General features: G+C 42.6%; 1 non-coding gene across 1 annotated transcript; it reads right to left on the reverse strand.

Moving 5' to 3' along the window:
- Positions 1–6672: 6672 nt before the first annotated feature.
- Positions 6673–6775, reverse strand: LOC120864993. Its single transcript, XR_005721319.1, has one exon. It is a non-coding gene; the product is annotated as a U6 spliceosomal RNA (small nuclear RNA).
- Between the last annotated feature and the right edge of the window lie 13529 nt (positions 6776–20304).

Consider the following 20304-nt stretch of genomic DNA (forward strand, 5'->3'; position numbering starts at 1 on the left):
GTTCAAATGGCCATTTTCCTAAAGGGACTTTCAGAAAAATTCAGTTCATCTAGAAAATCAAAGTGCTCACTCTCCACTGATGAGGTTTGGAAAACAGCATTTGGGTTGACATTCCACTATGACCCAAGCTATCTCCGCCACTCTGGTCTGGACTCCATCCTTCTCTCTTAGGTTCTTTCTGTTCCTGTCAGAACTGCCTCTGAAGTTTTCCACTGGAACCAGATTCTCCCAGCACCACCGTTTTATTCACGTGACTCCCTGCCTGGATTCCCGCTAGACTCCCCCACATCTGTACAGATTCTTATAATACCGGCCTTTGCTTTTTTTCCCCCCTCCCACCTCCCACCCTATCCCACCCCTCTAGGTGGTCACAGAGCCCACAGGTTAGAGTTCCACGAGTCACAGGGCAAATTCTGGTTGTATCTATTTTACATATGTTAACGTATATGTCTCCATGCTGCTCTTTCCATTTGCCCCACCCTCTCCTCTCTACCCACTATCCTGTGTCTATAGGTTTGTTCTCTATGTCTTCGTATCCACTGCTACCCTACAATCAGGCTCATCAGTACCATCTTTCTAGATTCTATATATATGCATTAATGTATATTTGTTTATCTCTTTTTTAGTTACTTCACTCTGAATAATAAGCTCTAGGTTCATCCATCTCATTAGCACTGACTCAATTATGTCCCTTTTTGTGGCTGAGTAATATTCCGTTGTATATCTGTACCACAGCTTCTTTATCCATTCATCTGTCAATGACATCTACATTGCTTCCATGCCCTAGCTATTCTGAATGGTGCTGCAATAAACATTGGAGTAGATGTGTCTTTTTCAATTATGGTTTTCTCGGGGTTCATACCTAGCAGTGGGATTGCTGGGTCATATGGTAGTTTTATTCCTAGTTTTGAAAGGAATCTCCATACTGTATTCCATAGGGTCTGTATCAATTTACATTCCCACCAACAGTGCAACGGGGTTCCCTTTTCTCCACACCCTCTCCAGCATTTATTGTTTGTAGATTTTTTGATGATGGCCCTTCTGACTGGTAGTGAGGTGATATCTCATTATAGTTTTGATTTGCATTTCCCTAACAATGAGCAATGCTGACCATCTTTTCGTGTGTTTATTATGATATGTCTTCCTGACGGATCGGTCCTTTCTTTGGTGAATTAACTTTATTACCATCACATAATTTCTCTCTCTGTCCCTGATAATTTTATTCACTCTGAAGTCTATATTATTTACTATAAATATAGCCACTTTTGTGTTTTTAATTAATGTTTGCATAGTATACATTTTTTACCCTTTTACTTTCAACTATATCGTTATAAACATTATAAGTTTCTTGTCAACACTGCATAGTTGGGTCACGTTTTTGAATCCAGTTTGCCTATCTCTGCCTTGTAGGTGATATATTTAGACTGTTTATATTTAATGTAAAGGTTTACATGTTAGGGCTTAAGTCTGCCACTTTATATTTCCCTCTTATTCTCTCTGGTTTTCATTTATGTTTTCTTATTCCCACTTTCCTTTGGGTTACTGGGACTTTTTTTAGAATTCCACTCTAATGTCTTTGAATGTATATTTTTGTATACCCTTTGGTGGTTGCTGTATTACATTATATGTACATAATTTCTATAGTCTAACATTTTAGGAATCAGTGAACTAAAATGGACTTGAATGGGTGAATTTAACTCAGATGTCCATTATATCAACTACTGTGGGCAAGAATCCCTTAGAAAACATGGAGTAGCCATCATAGTCAACAAAAGAGTCTGAAATGCAATACTTGGATGCAATCTCAAAAGTGAAAGAATAATCTCTGTTCATTTCCAAGGCAAACCTTCCAATATCGCAGTAATCCAAGTCTATGCCCTGACCAGTAATGCTGAAGAAGCTGAAGTTGAACGGTTCTATGAAGACCTACAAGACCTTCTAGAACTAACACCCAAACAAGATGTCCTTTTCATTATGGGGGGACTGGAATGCAATAGCAGGGAGTGAAGAGATACCTGGAGTAACAGGCATATTTAGCCTTGGAGTACAGGATGAAACAGGTCAAAGGCTAACAGAGTTTTGCCAAGAGATTGCACTGGTCATAGCAAACACCCTCTTCCAACAACACAAGAGACAACTCTACACATGGACATCACCAGATGGTCAATATTGAAATCACAATGATTATATTCTTTGTGGCCGAAGATGGAAAAGCTCTATACAGTCAGCAGAAACAAGACTGGGAGCTGACTGTGTCTCAGATCATGAACTCCTTATTGCCAAATTCAATTGAAGAAAGTACAAAAAACTGCTAGACCATTCAGGTATGACTGAAATCAAATCCCTACGATTATACAGTGGAACTGACAAACAGATTTAAGGGATTAGATCTGATAGACAGAGTGCCTGAAGAATTATGGATTGAGGTTCATGACATTGTACAAGAGGCAGTGATCAAGACCATCCTCAAGAAAAAGAAATACAATAAGGCAAAATGGTTGTCTGAAGAGGCCTTACAAATAGCTTACGAAAGAAGAGAAACTAAAGGCAAAGGAGAAAAGGAAAGATATACTCATCTAAATACAGAGTTCCAAAGAATACCAAGAAGAGATAAGAAAGCCTTCCTTGGTGATCAATGCAAAGAAATAGAGGGAAACAATAGAATAGGAAAGACTAGAGATCTCTTCAAAAAATTAGAGATACCAAGGGAACATTTATAAAGATTAGCACAATAAAAGACAGAAATGGTATGGACCTAACAGAAGCAGAAGATATTAAGAAGAGGTGGCAAGAATATACAGAAGAACTATACAAAAAAGATCTTCATGACCCAGATAACCACAATGGTGTGATCACTCACCTAGAGCCAGACATCCTAGAATGTGAAGTCAAGTGGGGCTTAGGAAGCATCACTATGAGCAAAGCTAGTGGAGATGATAGGATTCCAGCTGAGCTATTTCAAATCCTAAAAGATGATGCTGTGAAAGTGCTGCACTCAATATGCCAGAAAATCTGGAAAACTCAACACTGGCCACAGGCCTGGAAAAGGTCAGTTTTCATTCCAATCGGAAAGAAAGGCAATGCCAAAGAATGTTCAAACTACCGTATAACTGCACTCATCTCACACGCTAGCAAAGTAATGCTCAAAATTCTCCAAGCCAGGCTTCAACAGTACGTGAACTATGAACTTACAGATGTTCAAGTTGGATTTAGAAAAGGCAGAGGAACCAGAGATCAAACTGCCAACATATGTTGAATCATCAAAAAGCAAGAGAGTTCCAGAAAAACATCTATTTCTGTTTTATTGACTATGCCAAAGCCTTCGACTGTGTAGATCAAAACAGACTGTGGAAATTCACAGAGATGGGACTACCAGACCACCTTACATTCCTCCTGAGAAATCTGTATGCAGGTCAAGAAGCAATAGTTAGAACTGGACATGGAACAACAGACTGGTTCCAAATCAGGAAAGGAGTACGTCAACGCTGCATACTGTCACCCTGCTTACTTATCTTATACGCAGAGTTCAGTTCAGTTCAGTCGCTCAGTCGTGTCCAACTCTTTGCGATCCCATGAATCGCAGCACGCCAGGCCTCCCTGTCCAGCACCAACTCCCGGAGTTCACTCAGACTCACGTCCATCGAGTCAGTGATGCCATCCAGCCAGCTCATCCTCTGTCATCTCCTTCTCCTGCCCCCAATCCCTCCCAGCATCAGAGTCTTTTCCAATGAGTCAACTCTTCGCATGAGGTGGCCAAAGTACTGGAGTTTCAGCTTTAGCATCATTCCTTCCAAAGAAATCCTAGGGTTGATCTCCTTCAGAATGGACTGGTTGGATCTCCTTGCAGTCCAAGGGACTCTCAAGAGTCTTCTCCAACACCACAGTTCAAAAGCATCAATTCTTCGGCGCTCAGCCTTCTTCACAGTCCAACTCTCACATCCATACATGACTACTGGAAAAACCATAGCCTTGACTAGACAGACCTTAGTCGGCAAAGTAATGTCTCTGCTTTTCAATATGCTATCTACGTTGGTCATAACTTTCCTTCCAAGGAGTAAGCATCTTTTAATTTCATGGCTACAGTCACCATCTGCAGTGATTTTGGAGCCCAAAAAAATAAAGTCTGACACTGTTTCCACTGTTTCCCCATCTATTTCCCATGAAGTGATGGGACCGGATGCCATGATCTTCGTTTTCTGAATGTTGAGCTTTAAGCCAACTTTTTCAGTCTCCTCTTTCACTCTCATCAAGAGGCTTTTTAGTTCCTCTTCACTTTCTACCATAAGGGTGGTGTCATCTGCATATCTGAGGTTATTGATATTTCTCCCTGCAATCTTGATTCCAGCTTGTGTTTCTTCCAGCCCAGCATTTCTCATGATGTACTCTGCATAGAAGTTAAATAAGCAGGGTGACAATATACAGCCTTGACATACTCCTTTTCCTATTTGGAACCAGTCTGTTGTTCCATGTCCAGTTCTAACTGTTGCTTCCTGACCTGCATACAGATTTCTCAAGAGGCAGGTCAGGTGGTCTGGTATTCCCATCTCTTTCAGAATTTTCCACAGTTGATTGTGATCCACACAGTCAAAGGCTTTGGCATAGTAGAATAAAGCAGAAATAAAGCAGAAATAGATGTTTTTCTGGAACTCTTTTGCTTTTTCAATGATCCAGCGGATGTTGGCAATTTGATCTCTGGTTCCTCTGCCTTTTCTAAAACCGGCTTGAACATCAGGAAGTTCACGGTTCAGTACATCATGTGAAATGCCAGGCTGAATGAAGCACGAGCTGGAAAATAGATGGCCAGGAGAAATAGCAATAACCTCAGATACGCAGATGACACCAGCCTGATGGCAGAAAGCAAAGAAGAACTTAAGAGCCTCTTGATGAGAGTGAAAGAGGAGAGTGAAAAAGTTGGCTTAAAGCTCAACATTCAGAAAACGAAGATCATGGCATCTGGTCCCATCACTTCATGGCAAATAGATGGGGAAACAGTGGAAACAGTGACAGACTGGATGGTGACTGCAGCTGTGAAATTCAAAGTCACTTGCTCCTTGGAAGAAAGGCTATGACCAACCTAGACAGCACATTAAAAAGCAGAGATGTTACTTTGCTGACAAAGGTCTGTCTAGTCAAAGCTATGGTTTTTCCCAGTAGTCATGTACAGATATGAGAGTTGGACTATAAAGAATAACTGATGCTTTTGAACTGTGGTATTGGAGAAGACTTGTGAGAGCCCCTTGGACTGCAAGGAGATCCAACCAGTCAATCCTAAAGGAAAACAATCCTGAATATTCATTGCAAGGACTGATGCTGAAGCTGAAACTCCAATACTTTGGCCACCTGATGCAAAGAACTGACTCATTGGAAGAGACCCTGATGCTGGGAGGGACTGGGGGCAGGAGGAAAAGGGGACGACAGAGGATGAGATGGCTGGATGCATCACCGACAATATGGACCTGAGTTTGAGTGAACTCCAGGAGTTTGTGATGGACAGGGAGGCCTGGCGTGCTGCAGTGCATAGGGTCGCAAAGAGTTGGACACGACTGAGCAACTGAACTGAACTGAACTGAATGGTGTTGCCACTTTACCAGTTTGAGTGACGGGAAGAACCCTTACCTCCTTTAAAGTCCCTTGACCTTACAGCATTTATAGTTGTCTTAAATATTATCTCTGTAAACACTGAGCCCCACATTCAGTTCAGTTCAATTCAGTCACTCAGTCGTGTCCGACTCTTTTCGACCCCATGAATCACAGCATGCCAGGCCTCCCTGTCCATCACCAACTCCCGGAGTTCACTCAGACTCACGTCCATCGAGTCGGTGATGCCATCCAGCCATCTCATCCTCTGTCGTCCCCTTTTCCTCCTGCCCCCAATCCCTCCCAGCATCACATTAGACGGTGTCATAAGTTTTACTTCAATCATCAAAAATAATAAACTCAAGAGGGGAAGTCTATTGTATTTATTTAGATTTTTGTCCTTTTCTGTATTTATCAACATTGTTCTTTTCTGATGTTCCAAGATTCCTCTTCTGTTATTTCCTTTTCTGTTTGAGGAACTACCTTAGCCATTCTTTTATGGTAGATCTGCTAGCAGCAAATTCTCTTAGTTTTCCTTCATCTGAGAATATCTTGATTTTCCCTACATTCCTGAAGCATATTTTCATGGGCTTGACACAATTCTGGCTTGACAGTCATTTTTTTAAGCATTTGAAACAATACTGTACCACTTCCTTGTAGTATCCATGGTTTCTGGTGAGAAATCTGCTGAAATTTTAATTGTTTTTCCCCAAAGGTTTCCGCATTGTTTCTCTTTAGCTACTTTCAAGGTTTTTTCAGTTTGTCTTTAGCTTGTAGATATTTGACTCTGATGTGTACTGATGTGGATTTCTTCTGGTTTACCTTTGAGTTCACTCATTTTCTTATTGTACATTCAGGTGTTTTGTTTGTTTGCTTGTTTGTTTTTTTTTTTTTTTTTGCCAAATTTAAGAATCTTTCAGCCATTATTTCTTTAAATATTTTCAGTCCCTTGTCTTCTTTCCTGGGACTCTGATGGCATAAATTTTAGATCTATGTTAGAAGCCCACATGTTTCTGAAGTTCTATTCTTTTTTTTCACCACTTTATTTTCTCATCATTATTTCAATTGGCTAATATATTTCATCCTATCTTTTTTTAAAATATGGAACACTTCGCAAATTTGCACATCTTCCTTGTTGAGGGGCTGTGCTAATCTTCCCTGTATCATTCCAATTTTAGTATATATGTTGCTAAAGCAAGCACTATATCATTCTATCTTTAACTTAACTGATTTAATTGATTCTTTCCCCTATCCTCTCCATCCTACTCTTAGGCCAGTTTTTGAGGGTTTTGTTGTTGTTACTGCACATTTAGGTATAAAATTTTTCAGAGTTCTTTATATCTTCTATTTCTTTGCTGAGATGTCCTATTTTTTCATTTGTTTCAAGCATATTCATAATTGGCAAAGTTTTGTGTTTCACCCAAAAAGTATAGAAGTCTTGGCTCCTCACTTGGCCTTCTCTGCCAGCACCCTACTAATGGAGGCATAGATGGAGCTACCTCATTACAGCATGGCAAGAACAGAAGTCTAGACCCTCTGGAGAAGGGCATGGAAACCCACTGCAGTATTCATGCCTGGAGAATCTCATGGACACAGGAGTACAGGCCAGAGGGTCGCAAAGAGCTGGACACAACTGGAGTGATAGCACACGCACGAGAACAGAAGTCTAGGCTCTCCTCATGACCCGTGGTGACACAGATGGGCTGGGACCATCATTTTCGTCTGTGGAGTCTGGCTGAAGTAGAGTAGTTATTGTCTAAAAGTTTTGTGTCTTGCCAGGCTATATCTTTCTGGCCCTTTGACCTCAGAGAGCAGGCTTCGTGGAGTCCTTTACTTTGTCGGCTTCTATCTCTCTACCTTTCAGAGTCTTCTTGTGTTCATTTTATACACAACTTCCAGGAGTTTTAGTTGTACTTAACAGGAGGAACAGGAAAAAGTACATCTACTCCATCTTTCCGGAAGCAGGGTGGAAGGTTCTTTTTAAATATAATCAAATCCATTTTACGTTCCTACTAGCAATGCACAATGATTGCATCTTCTCCAGATCCACACCAACACTTGTTTTCTGTTTTATCATAGTCATTCTGATAAGCATGAAGTGATATCTCATTGTGATTTGCATTTGCAATTCCTTCATGATTCCTGATATTAAGCATCTCTCCAAGTGCTTACTAGACATTTATATCTCTTTTTTGGATAAAGGTCCATTCAAGTCTTTTGCTTATTTTTGAATTGGGTTGTTCGGAGGGTTTGTTATTTAATTTTAGGAGTTCTCCATATACTTTGTTATCAAATAGGTGTTTGCAAATATTTTCTTCCACTTTTCTACTTTGTTGGTAGTATTCTTTGATGCATAAAAGTTTTTAACTCTGATGAAATCTAGTTTGACCATTTGTTTTCTTTTTTTGCCTTTAGAAATCATTACCAAATCCAGTGTCATTAAATGTCCCCTGTGTTGTCATCTAAGAGTCCTATAGCTGGGAGCCTCCTACTGCTCTAGTGTTAGGGTTATGCCCTTTCACTGCTGGGGTCCAGGTTCGGTTTCTGGGCAGGGAACTGAGATCCTGCAAGCCACGTGGACAAAAATAAAATAAAAACATGTTTTACAGCTTTAGTTCTTACACTTAGGTGTTTTATCCATTTTAACTTAATTTTTGCATATGGTGTTAGATAAGGGTACAGTTCATTCTTTTTCATGTTGATTTCTAGTTTTCCCAGCACCATTTCACAGCACTATTGAAAAGACTGCTCTTCCCTATTAAATGGTCTTGGCAATATTGTCAAAAATTACTTTTTTAAAAGAGTGAAATCATGAATTCATAAAATATAAAATAAGCAAATACAAAATATTTAATTCATTGATTAATGATAAATCAATAAGATGTTGCAACCAGCTTAAAGGAGAATTCAAAGGATAGAGACATACATAGAGCGTAAAATGAATCTACAAATAGATATAAATAAAATTGACATTTTGGGGGATGTATTAGTTTATTATTGCTGCAATTACAAATATACTGGCTTAAAACAACAAATTTATTACCTTACAATTCTAGAGGTCGGAAATCTAATAAGGGTGTTCCGGTCTGTTTCCTGCCTTTTCCAGCTTCAAGAGATTGCCTTCATTCTTTGGTTCATGACTGCATCACTCCAGCCTCAGCTTCCATTGTTACATCTTCTCTAACACTGACCCTACTGGTAACAGGATCCTTGTGATTACATTGGACCCTTCTGGATAATTCAGGAGACTCTCCTCATCTCTAGATCATTAATTTATCATATTTGCAAAGTCCTTTTGCAAACATGTAGAGTAACATATTCACAGGTTACAAGGATTAGGACATGGACATTTTGCAGGGAACATTATTCTGCTTATAAAAATGGGGGGTCATTTATTCCTTCCATCATAATTAATTTGCATATATAAGATTAAAATCATTTGCATTGGGGACTTCCCTGGCATTCCAGGGGTTAAGACTTTGCCTTCCAATGCAGGTGGTCAGGGAGCAAAGATCTCACATGTCTCATGGCCAAAAAAACAAAATGTAAAACAGAAGCAAGATTGTAACAAATTCAGTAAAGACTCTTTTTAAATGGTCCACATCAGAAAAAGAAAGAAATCACTTGCATTGTGATTGGTTATTTACAATTTGCGTGTGTGTGTATGTTCAGTCGCTCAGTCCTGTCTAACTCTGCATGCCCCATGGATTGTAGCCTGCCTGGTTCCTCTGTCCATGGGATTTTCCCAGCAAGAACACTGGAGCAGGTTGCCATTTCCTCCTCCAGGAGACCTTCCCAACCAGGGATCAAACCCATATCTCCTGCACCTTATGCACTGCAGGTGGGCTCTTTACCACTGAGCTACCAGAGAAGCCCCATTTACAATTTGCAAAATTATAAAATAGCACAAAGGTGCAGACCCAGGAGGGATAATCCAGAAAGTAGTGTTTAGCTTTCTATTCCACTCCAAAGCATAGTTTTCCATAAAAGATACCTCATAATCCTTCTGACCCATGTCAAAGTCTTTCACAGTTTTTACTGATTCTCTACCCTGTTTTATTCCCTTATTGCTGTTTCAGGTTCTTTCCTCACCGATAACCTCGATACGCCTTATTGTGCTTTCCGCTCTACTCTCTTTCAAGCTCCTTTTAATTTAGTGTTCATTTCTGATTTTGTATTTTCTTCTGTTTCTCTCCTGATTTCTACCAAGACCTGATAATTCACTATCTTCCTTTTATTTAGCTCCTTCTTTCCTAAGGTCTTACATTTCTGTTGTGTGGTCTTTCTTCAAAGCTGCAACTACTTCACTGAACTATTATTATTTTTTGTGTGTGTGGCTAATGCCTTTATTTTTTTAATTTAAATGTATTTATTTTAATTGGAGGCTAATTACTTTACAATATTGTATTGGTTTTGCCTTATATATATTGGAAGGTTAGGGTACAATTTTCCCCCACTTTTAGCAACATTTTTCTGGTGTGTTTTCTTCATATGCAGAATAATTCTATTTTTCCTTTTCACTATTTTTCTTATGATATTCTTGTAAATGTGCTGTAATAGCTATTATGTTACTGATATTTCGGTGAGTTCTATTTTCTTGGACCAGCTGTTAGTGGGCAATCCTGTATGTTGGTAGTACTGGGGCTCCAGGGCCCCCTCCTCTGTGACTACAAAGGACAGTTTCTTTCACCTACTCTCTGCAGAGCTAGGCCACCAGTGTAGAAGGGCTCCCCAAGGCTCACAAATACATGACAACTAAACAACGCACTCCTAGACAACAAATGGGTCAAAGAAGGAGTCAAAAGGAAAACCAGAAAATGCTTTGAGATGAATAAAAATGAAGACACAACATACTGCAACTTATGGTATGCAACTGAACAGTGTCTAGAGGAAATCTTATAGTTATTATCACCTTTATTAACAGAGAAGAAAGAGCCTACCAATAAGCTAATGGTCTACCTCAAAACACTGGAAAAAGGAGAGCAAACTACAGAAGGGTTTCTTCCCGCCCTCTAAGCATCTTCATTTCCTTTATCAGTAACTGCTGTCTCCAAGGAACAATGAGTCTGCCTTCCAGGGACCCACTCTTTTCCTAAAGCAGTTATTGCTAGGTTGGCCACATCTAGACGCCCTCCAGGCCCATCTACATCTTCTCTCAACCTCCTCCAGCTGATTTTCAATCTTTGTTACAGCAGCTCCTCCTCGGGGTAAGACCTTCTCCTTCTAGGAAGTTCCTGTTAGACTCTCCCGCACTCGCCCTTCTTCTCTGCCGGTCCTAGTGATCAAGTGTGAGAGCTTCTGACTGCAGTTAAATGTAACTCCAGCTTGAAGCTTTCCTCTGTCTCCTAGAGTCACCAGAGGTGCCGTTGCATGCTGTTATTGAGATATGGAGGAAAGTTCAGCATACTCAGTGTTCTTCTACAGGGTTTTTAGGACAAAAAGTATGAAGGTCTGTAACTAAACTGCTGCCAAACTGCTGCCTGAGTCCTTCCCAGGTTTCCGAGGGGTTTTCTCACCAGATAACTCAGTCTCGATCATGGCTCACGTGAGAGGGCTCAGGGAGCTATCCCAGCCAGCGGTATTGGGGGAGACCTAGGCTATACCACCATGGCTCTCACCAAGGAACAGAGGCTGCTGCCCGCTTGCCTGCACACTCAATTCCGCATTTATACTGGGATTATGGAGCCAGAGTGCAGCCCTGCAGTCAGGCTCCACAGGGTAAAGCACAGTAAGTAAACGTGTTGTCAGTCTGTGCTTACTCTGCCCCTCCAGGTTTACGACAGGGTACACCATCAAAACGGCGCTGTCTGCAAAAGCCCCTCTGCGCAGGGCTCCCCAGCCACCCTTCCTCCTCACCTTCCCTCTTGCCACGGGCTGGGTCTGCTCCTCTCTCCTCCCACAGTACCAGCCTCTTGGCCTCAAATTCCTGTACACAATCCCAAATGAGTCTCCAGGACAACCTCTGCTCAACTAAGAACTCACTAAGCCAAGCGCCAAGAACCCCTGGTCTCTGCTGTCAGCAGCATAGAGAAAGCTTCAACCCCTCCTCCCTGCACACAGGGCCCCAGCCACAGGGTAGGCGAGGGTAAGGTGCTTCCCCCGCCAGACCAGAGACAAGAAGGCCATCCTCCCCAGGGCTCTGCTGCCTGTTCTGCTGCTCGCCCAGCCTGACTTCTTGGGTGCTTGCTCTGGACTCGCTCGCCATGCATAAGCTGGTTGGGATTCTGTAGGCACGCCTCCATATGCCCCTCTCTTGCCTCTTGCCTGCCAAGTCCCCATCTGTGGTATCCTCAGAGTCTGCCCTTCTCTCCCTGTGTGACTTTCACAGTCTCCTTGGGTGCTCCCACCCAGTCCTACGGCTTTGCACCCTACCCAAATGCTGAAAAACCCCCATTTCCTGCCCAGGTCCCTCGTCCATCTGAATGAAGACACAGGAACTCTTAACTATGGTTTCCTCTGGGGAGAACTTCCAGGAGTTTGGGATGGGAGGAATACCATTTTTCCTTTACTCATTCCCTACTACTTGAATATTTCACGATTCTATAGTTTTCTATCTGTGAAGGTTAGTGTTATGTACCAACTTTGCTTAGATGTGAAAGTGAAAAAGTGAAGTCGCTCAGTCGTGTCCGACTCTTTGTGACCCCATGGACTGTAGCCTACCACACTCCTCCATCCGTGGGATTTTCCAGGCAAGAGTACTGGAGTGGGTTGCCAGTTCCTTCTCCAGAGTGTCTTCCCAACCCAGGGATCGAACCCGGGTCTCCCGCATTGTAGGCAGAAGCTTTACTGTCTGAGCCACCAGGGAAGGCCTACACTCTTCAGAAACTAAGTAAAGGAGATTATCCTTGGTAACCTGGATGGGCCTCATCCAGTCAGATGAGAGTCTTCAGAGCAAAACTGAGGATTCCCTGAGGAAGACGCACTGTGAGCTCCTCCTCGACGGTCTCAGGACGCACTTCCTCACAGCCTGCCCTGCAGATTTTCAACTAGCCTCGGCAGCCCTACACGTAAGCCTTGCAATAAATCGACCTCTCTCTCTCTTTAATATCTTTCTGATTTTGTTTCTCTGGCAGAACCCTGACTGATACAGTGCCTAATACCATTAATCAAACTCAAACTCATTACTCTTGCTGCCTCTGCCCCACCATCAAGCCCACCCAGGCACACTGCCATGATCCTATCTTGATGGACTGCGTGGCCTGCCTGGCAGCTCCCCAAGTCAGAAGCCCTGGGGTGTGAACTGACTCCTCCCTGCTGCTCCTCCTCTACTCCGTCAGCTGGGTGGAAGGAGAGAGCAGGGGAGTATAATTCTCTCGAGTCGGCCCAGCCCTCCAACCCCACTCCAATCTCTTCTCCCTCTGGATCTGGCAGTAGTTGCCTCCCTGGACTCCCTGCACCCATGACACCTTCCTTATTCACGCACCAGCCAGAGTCATCTGGGAAACCCATTTCCCCTATCTGAAGGCCTCTGCACATGCAGCGTGGGACCCACATCCCCAAGCCAGTGGGCTCTGCCCGCCTCTCGCCATGCCTCCTCCTTCAGCCCCTCCAGCCTCGGTTCCACACCTGGGCGAGCCTCCCTGTCTCACCTCTGCACCTTGCCTCCACTTCCCCCACCTCCCCAACTACCCCAGTGGGCCAAACCCAGGTTGCCGAGCCTTAGACTATCACCTGGCTGTTTGCCTGCCTCCCTGAATCCCGAGCACATTCAGCCCCTGCTGGCAAGGGTTTGGGCTGGCTTCACTCACTTCCTGTTTCAGAGTCAAGAACCACAGTAAGTGCTGAAAAACATGTCTAACCACAGAGTCATCACGTGGACTAATTTACTCGCTCTTTCCTTCTTTCCTTTCCCTTTTGCTGCTCGTGATATGGAACTGAAGAAATGCATTTAATTAGCTTAGGGGGTTACTAAAGGGAATTTCATTCTATGTTTATGACTTAACTGCAGATGATTTAGGACAAAGAATACTTTGCCCCTGAAGAAAACTAAATAAACTGCTTCGACTCATTTCGGGGCTTAAATTGAGTTTAACTTTTTTGTTTTCCAGTAGCACTTGATACTAAAATACATTCTGTTCAGTGATTCTTCAGTATGTCCTAGAAGAAAATGTGACTTCGGGGCCACTTTTTCAGAGCCTTAAGCAGTTGGAAGACCTCCACGCCCCGGCAGCCCCTGCCGTTGTTGCCATCGTGACTGTTTTGGATAGAGCCCATCAAAAGCATCTTCATTTCCCAAACAGAGTCTTGTCCCTTACCTCAAGCCTTTGTCTCCATCCCTGCCATGAAACTCTTCTAAGTGTTAACTTAGAGATAAGCCTGGTTCACCAGGACTTACCGTCAAGGCAGAGCCCAGAGCCGGGTGTCCTTGATGGGCAGAGCCCACGGGGTCCCAGGCCTGTGAAGCTGCCTGGTCCCCAGCACCGCAGGGCTGAAGACACAGCATCAGGAAACACGGCTGACAGGAACACCAGAAGCACTGGCTGAAAGAAAACGCATGAACTGGCGCTGACTTTGACGTCCTTCTCTACTTAAGATGCTTCATTTCCCTTCCGTGACCCCGAATTCCTAGTAATCTTGTGATACTGTGTCCTCACTGGAAAGTTATGGACAATGATTGAGCAGACATTTCTGCCAGCAAGTAACTGCAACCCATACAATCTTCTAAGGGTAAATTTAACCTTTACCTTTGCAGATCGAACCCCTTGCAGATTGAACCCAGGCCCCCTGTGGTGGAAGGGCAGAGTCCTAACCACTGGACAGCCAGGAAATTCCCTAAAGTTAATTAAATGAAGAGATCAGATGAAACGAAGACGGACAGACTCTGAATTCTAACAACCTGTGTGCCAATGACTTCTGGGAGGAGAATCCCGTGGCCCTTTCCGGGCGACCCTCTCTGCCATGGGAGGCGTCCTCCCACCACCCTTCGCAGGAAGCTCAGGCCTCAGAATCGGCCTCACCTCGGAGTTCAGCCTCCTTCCAGAGAGGACCATCTCCCGGTACTTTTCCACCCTCACGTTCTGAATTCCTGCCGTTGCTTTGCTCATAGGCAAAGTCGCACTTTTCATAAGCTCAGAACTTCAGGTCTCTCACACAGAGACCAGCCTCATAAAGGGAGTAACCAAAGAAATTCTAAAGCTCCAGGAACTAAGAGGAGCAGAGAGGGTGGCTGCCAACAGCAAAGCAGTTGAGCCCGTGCGGAGTGGGAGTGAACCAGCAACCTGGCGGGTCGCTGCGGGCCTCGGGAGCCCACTGCCATCGCTGCCCCTCGCACCCTCACCAAGCTGGTGACTGTTCCGCGAGGCCACTCGGTGGGTAGAAAACAGCTGAAGGAAGCCTTGGGCAGCGCGCCTTCTTCTCGTACTTGTGACACGCTCTCTTCTTATGTTTGGAAGGAGAGATTGCCCCAGCGGGACCGCCTCTCCCCGGGAAATAATATCAAAAGAACAGTAGATAAGAAACCTCGGCTCAAAGGCAGCAGATGCTCTTGGAGCTGAAAGGGACTGGTGTTTCAGTTACTGTGAGTTGAATGACGATGATGAGGGCAACCCTTGAGGGGCCAAAGGGAAAGTGACCCCTCCCCTCTTCCAGTCAGAAAGCTAATGGAGACATTATCCCTTCTGGCTAAGGAATTCTCCCCCAAACCGCTGCATGTGAGGTAACACACAACTGGTAAATAGCAATATTACACATTTCTTACCATAGTAAGCCACAGCAGGTACGTGTAAGAATTAAAATTTGCAATCTTTAGTCTCTTCCCATCCTGAGGCCACTGGAATTAATCTGCCTTGACATGGCTCTGACCATCTTCTCCCTCTGCTGTGAAACTTTCAATGGCTGCTTGTTGCCTGAAGCAAAAATCCAAATCTTTTGGTGTCTGGCAGCCCAAGTTCTCCACAATCTGTCCCTGAGCTTCCCTCACACTACTCAGCAGCTTGAACCTGGACCCCAGCCACCTGCATTCCACAGCATCCCTTTAATATTCTGGGTTTCCTTCAACAAGTCTTCATCTGGTACACCACACAGAAAATGTAACACTCTGTCTACTTATAAGTGTCTATAAGAAACTTGGGGCTGGTGCACAGGGATGATCCAGAGAGATGATATGGGGTGGGAGGTGGGAGGGGGGTTCAGGATTGGGAACTCATGTACACCCGTGGCGGATTCATGTCAATGTATGGCAAAACCAGTACAGTATTGTAAAGTAAAATAAAGTAAAAATAAAAATTAAAAAAAAGAAACTTCTGCTAAAAGAGACTTGCACAATACTGGAGAAAAAAGAACTCTGTGAGGGAAAGGGGAAATCTGTGTGTATTATTTGGTACTGGAAGACAAGAAAGGATTAGACATGGTCTCACCCTTACAAATAGCTGAGAAAAGAACAGAAGCGAAAGACAAAAGAGAAAAGGAAAGATATAAGCATCTGAATGCAGAGTTCCAAAGAATAGCAAGGAGAGATAAGAAAGCCTTCCCAGGGATCAATGCAAAGAAATAGAGGAAAACAACAGAATGGGAAAGACTAGAGGTCTCTTCAAGAAAATTAGAGATATCAAGGAAACATTTCATGCAAAGATGGGCACAATAAAGGACAGAAATGGTGTGGACCTAACAGAAGCAGAAGATATTAAGAAGGGGTGGCAAGGATACACAGAAAAACTATACAAAAAAGATCTTAATGACCCAGATAACCACAATGGTGTGATCACTCACCTAGAGCCAGAAGTCAAGTGGACCTTAGGAAGCATCACTATGAACAAAGCTAGTGGAGGTGATGGAACCCCAGCTGAGCTATTTCAAATCCTAAAAGATGATACTGTGAAAGTACTACACTCAATATGCTAGCAAATTTGGAAAACTCAGCAATGGCCACAGGACTGGAAAAGGTCAATTTTCATTCCAATCCCAAAGAAAGACAATGCCAAAGAATCTTCAAACTATTGCACAATTGCACTCATCTCACATGTTAGCAAAGTAATGCTTAAAATTCTTCAAGCTAAGCTTCAACAGTATGTGAACTGAGAAATTCCAGATGTTCAAACTGGATTTAGAAAAGACAGAGGAATCAGAGATCAAATTGCCAACATCCCTTGGATCATAGAAAAAGCAAGAGAATTCCAGAAAAACATCTACTTCTGCTTCACTGACTACGCTAAAATCTTTGACTGTGTGGATCACAGCAAACTGCGGAAATTTCTTAAAGAGCTGGGAATACCAGTCCACCTTACCTGCCTCCTGAGAAACCTGTATGCAGGTCAAGCAGCAACAGTTAGAACCAGACATGAACAATGGACTGGTCCCAAGTTGGGAAAGGAGTACATCAAGGCTGTATCCCTGTTTATTTAACTTATATGCAGAGCACATCATGTGAAATGCCAAGCTGGATGAAGCACAAGCTGGAATCAAGATTGCCAAGAAAAATAACCTCAGATATGCAGATGATACCACCCTTATGGCAGAAAGTGAAAAGGAACTAAAGAGCCTCTTGATGAAAGTGAAAGAGGAGAGTGAAAAAGCAAGCTTAAAAGTCAACATTCAAAAAATGAAATCATGGCATCCGGTCCCATCACCTCATAGCAAACAGATGGGGAAACAACGGAAACAGTGACAGATTTTATTTTCTTGGGCTCCAAAATCACTGCAGATCGTGACTGCAGCCATGAAATTAAAAGACACTTGCTCCTTGGAAGCAAAAATATGGCCAACTTAGACAGCATATTAAAAAACAGAGACATTACTTTGCCGACAAAGGTCCATCTATTCCAAAGCTATGGCTTTTCCAGTAGTCATGTATGGATGTGAGAGTTAGACCATAAAGAAAGCTGAGCACTGAAGAATTGATGCTTTTGAACTGTTGTGTTGGAGAAGACTCTTGAGAGTCCCTTAGACTGCAAGGAGATCCAACCAGTCAATCCTGAAGGAAATCAGTCCTGACTATTCATTGGAAAGACTGATGCTGAAGCTGAAATTCCAATACTTTGGCCACCTAATGTGAAGAACTGACTCACTGGAAAAGACCCTGATGCTGGGAAAGATTGAAGGCAGGAGTTGAAGGGAACGACGGAGGATGAGATGGTTGGATGGCATCACCAACTCAATGGACACGTGTTTGAGCAAGTTCCAGAAGTTGGTGATGGACAGGGAAGCCTGGTGTTGCAAAGACTTGGACACGACTGAGCGACTTAACTGAGAAGACGAGAAAGGATCAGACATAGTCTTACCCAGGAGAAAGAGGTGCTCTCAGACATTGTTGAGAGAGGCAAAGATGTAAAGGGGCAGCTCTAAAGGGACAGCTGGCAAAACCTACCAAAAGTATACATGGAAGTACATTTTAATGCACCAGTATCACTTCTGGAAATCAATTCTGCAAATACTCCTGCATACATAGAAATGACAGACACAAGATTATTAATTGGGGTGTTCATTGTAATGGCAAAAGATTGAAAACTTCCCAAGCGTCCCTCAATAGGGGACTCATTAATGTACTATGATACATCAACCAAGGGGACTACCTAGAGCTGTGAAAGAAAATGAGGGAGATCTTTATGAACCAATATGAAAAGATCTCCAGGGTATATTGGTAAATGCATTGCATGTCACCCTTGTTAAGAAGAGAAAAATCTAAATATGTATCCATACATAATGCATAAGGAAACACTAGTAGAAACAAGAATCTAATGAAAAAAAAAAAAGTTACCTAGAGGAGTGGGAGATGAGGAAAGAGTGTAAAGGGGATAACTTTTCATGTCATTTTGATTTTTGAACCCTATAAGTTATCTCCTGTTTGAAATTAGGCATGATTTTTAAAGGATTATACCTATGCAAACAAAACATTTTTAAATTCAAGAACCACAAAAATGTATCAAGTTGGGCTTCACTTCCTGGATAATCCATGAAATCTACGGATTTTGCATTTTCCTCCCTTGAGGGAAAGCATTTTGCCCTATTTGTGTCTCTAGGTCCAAGCTCATAGTAGGCATTCACAAGTATTTATTGGTTAGATGGCGGCTGTTTGTAGAAACTGACAGCCACAGATAATACACGAAATAAGGTACCAGTGCACACGATCAGGACTGTTCACTTTATTTAACAAGAATCACCATAGTGATGAGAGACAAGTGAGAAAGATGGCTCTGCGGTTGCTAACAGCAGCAGCCTGCGGCCGGCAGGCCCTCCGAACAAAACCTGGGCTGTAGCCAATGAGGGGCTCATCGCTGGCTAGAACTTATGCTTGGCGGGGGGGATTTACTGTAAAGGTTTATTCATTTTAACAGCAAATGCTGAAAGTGTTCAAGTATATATTATCCCTTAAAATGTATAGCTAAAATATAGGAGATTTAGGTCTCTTGCCATTTTTCCTTTGCTGATTAAAAAAAAAAAAAAACAGGAAATGAAATCTGGTTTATATATAATTTGTCACACATGTAATATATCCAACTTTGTAAGCACTCCAAGTTTTCATTAACTCTGCTGAAATATATTTACACTAAGAAATCTCTCAGCCCTAGTGTCTCTAGTTTCAAACTTCCAAACTTAGTTGCTTTGCTAAAAATGCAGATCAGATCCAGATGGAAGATCAAGCACCCCCATCTGACCTCCTTCCTAATCAAAATCCTATAAATGACAGAAAAGACTCATTTAATTAACAGAAGCAAAAAACAAGAGAGGGGAGAACAGGAAAGAAAAAAGTACATAATGGTAACCAAGAATCTCCAAACTCTTGAGAAAAATCAACACTATGATAAAATCAAACATAGCATAGAAGAACTACAACCAATCAATAGAGGACACAAAGATATCATAGGACTTCTCTGGCAAAGACTCCGCCTGCCAATGCACGAGACACAGGTTCGACCCCTGGTCTGGGAAGAATCCACATGACTTGGAGCATGCCCGTGGACCACAGCTGTTGAGCCTGTGCTCTAGAGCCTGGAGACAACAAGAGAAGCCACCACAACAAGAAGCCTGCAAATTGCAGTGAGGAAAGAGTAGCCCCCACTCTCCACACCTAGAGAAAAGGCCCCACAGCAACAAAGACCCAGCACATTCATAAATAAATTAATTAAATTATTTCTTTTAAAAAATTATAATAACTAGAATTTCTATTTTTAGAGAAATGAGGGGATATTTTACCCATTAAAAATTAATTGCAAATATTTAGCAAAAACTGAAGGTTAACTTCAAAAATAAGGCGTTATCAGAATAACACAGGTCCGGGAAACTAGTGACATGAAGATCAAAACAAGTAATTCTCCTAAAGCTAAGTTAGAAGGACAAAAGAAATAGAAAACATGAGTCATGAGATATGGAGGGTAGACCCAGAAGTTCCACTGTGTGTGTAACAGGAGTTCCAAAAGGAAAGAACAGGTAAAATGGAAGTGAAGAAATAATGGGATGGTGGGTGGCAATTCCAGAGCTGAAGAAAGTTATTAGTCTTCAGACTAATAGGGTTCATTGAGTGCTAAGCAGAGTGAATGAAAAATAAAATTGAATTTCAAAAATCTAGACATATTGTGGTAAAATTTTGGAACACCAAGGGTAACAGGAAAGTCCTACTAGCTTCAAAAGAGAGAAAATAGGTTATCGCAATAAAATGAAAAATAGCTTGACATCAGTTCAGTTCAGTCGCTCAGTCATGTCCAACTCTTTGCAACCCTGTGAACTGCAGCAAGCCAGGCCTCCATCACCAACTCCCAGAGCCTACCTAAACTCATGTCCATTGAGTTGGTGATG

Source organism: Oryx dammah, unplaced genomic scaffold (genome assembly GCF_014754425.2).
Source record: "Oryx dammah isolate SB20612 unplaced genomic scaffold, SCBI_Odam_1.1 HiC_scaffold_5, whole genome shotgun sequence".
NCBI lineage: Eukaryota > Metazoa > Chordata > Mammalia > Artiodactyla > Bovidae > Oryx > Oryx dammah.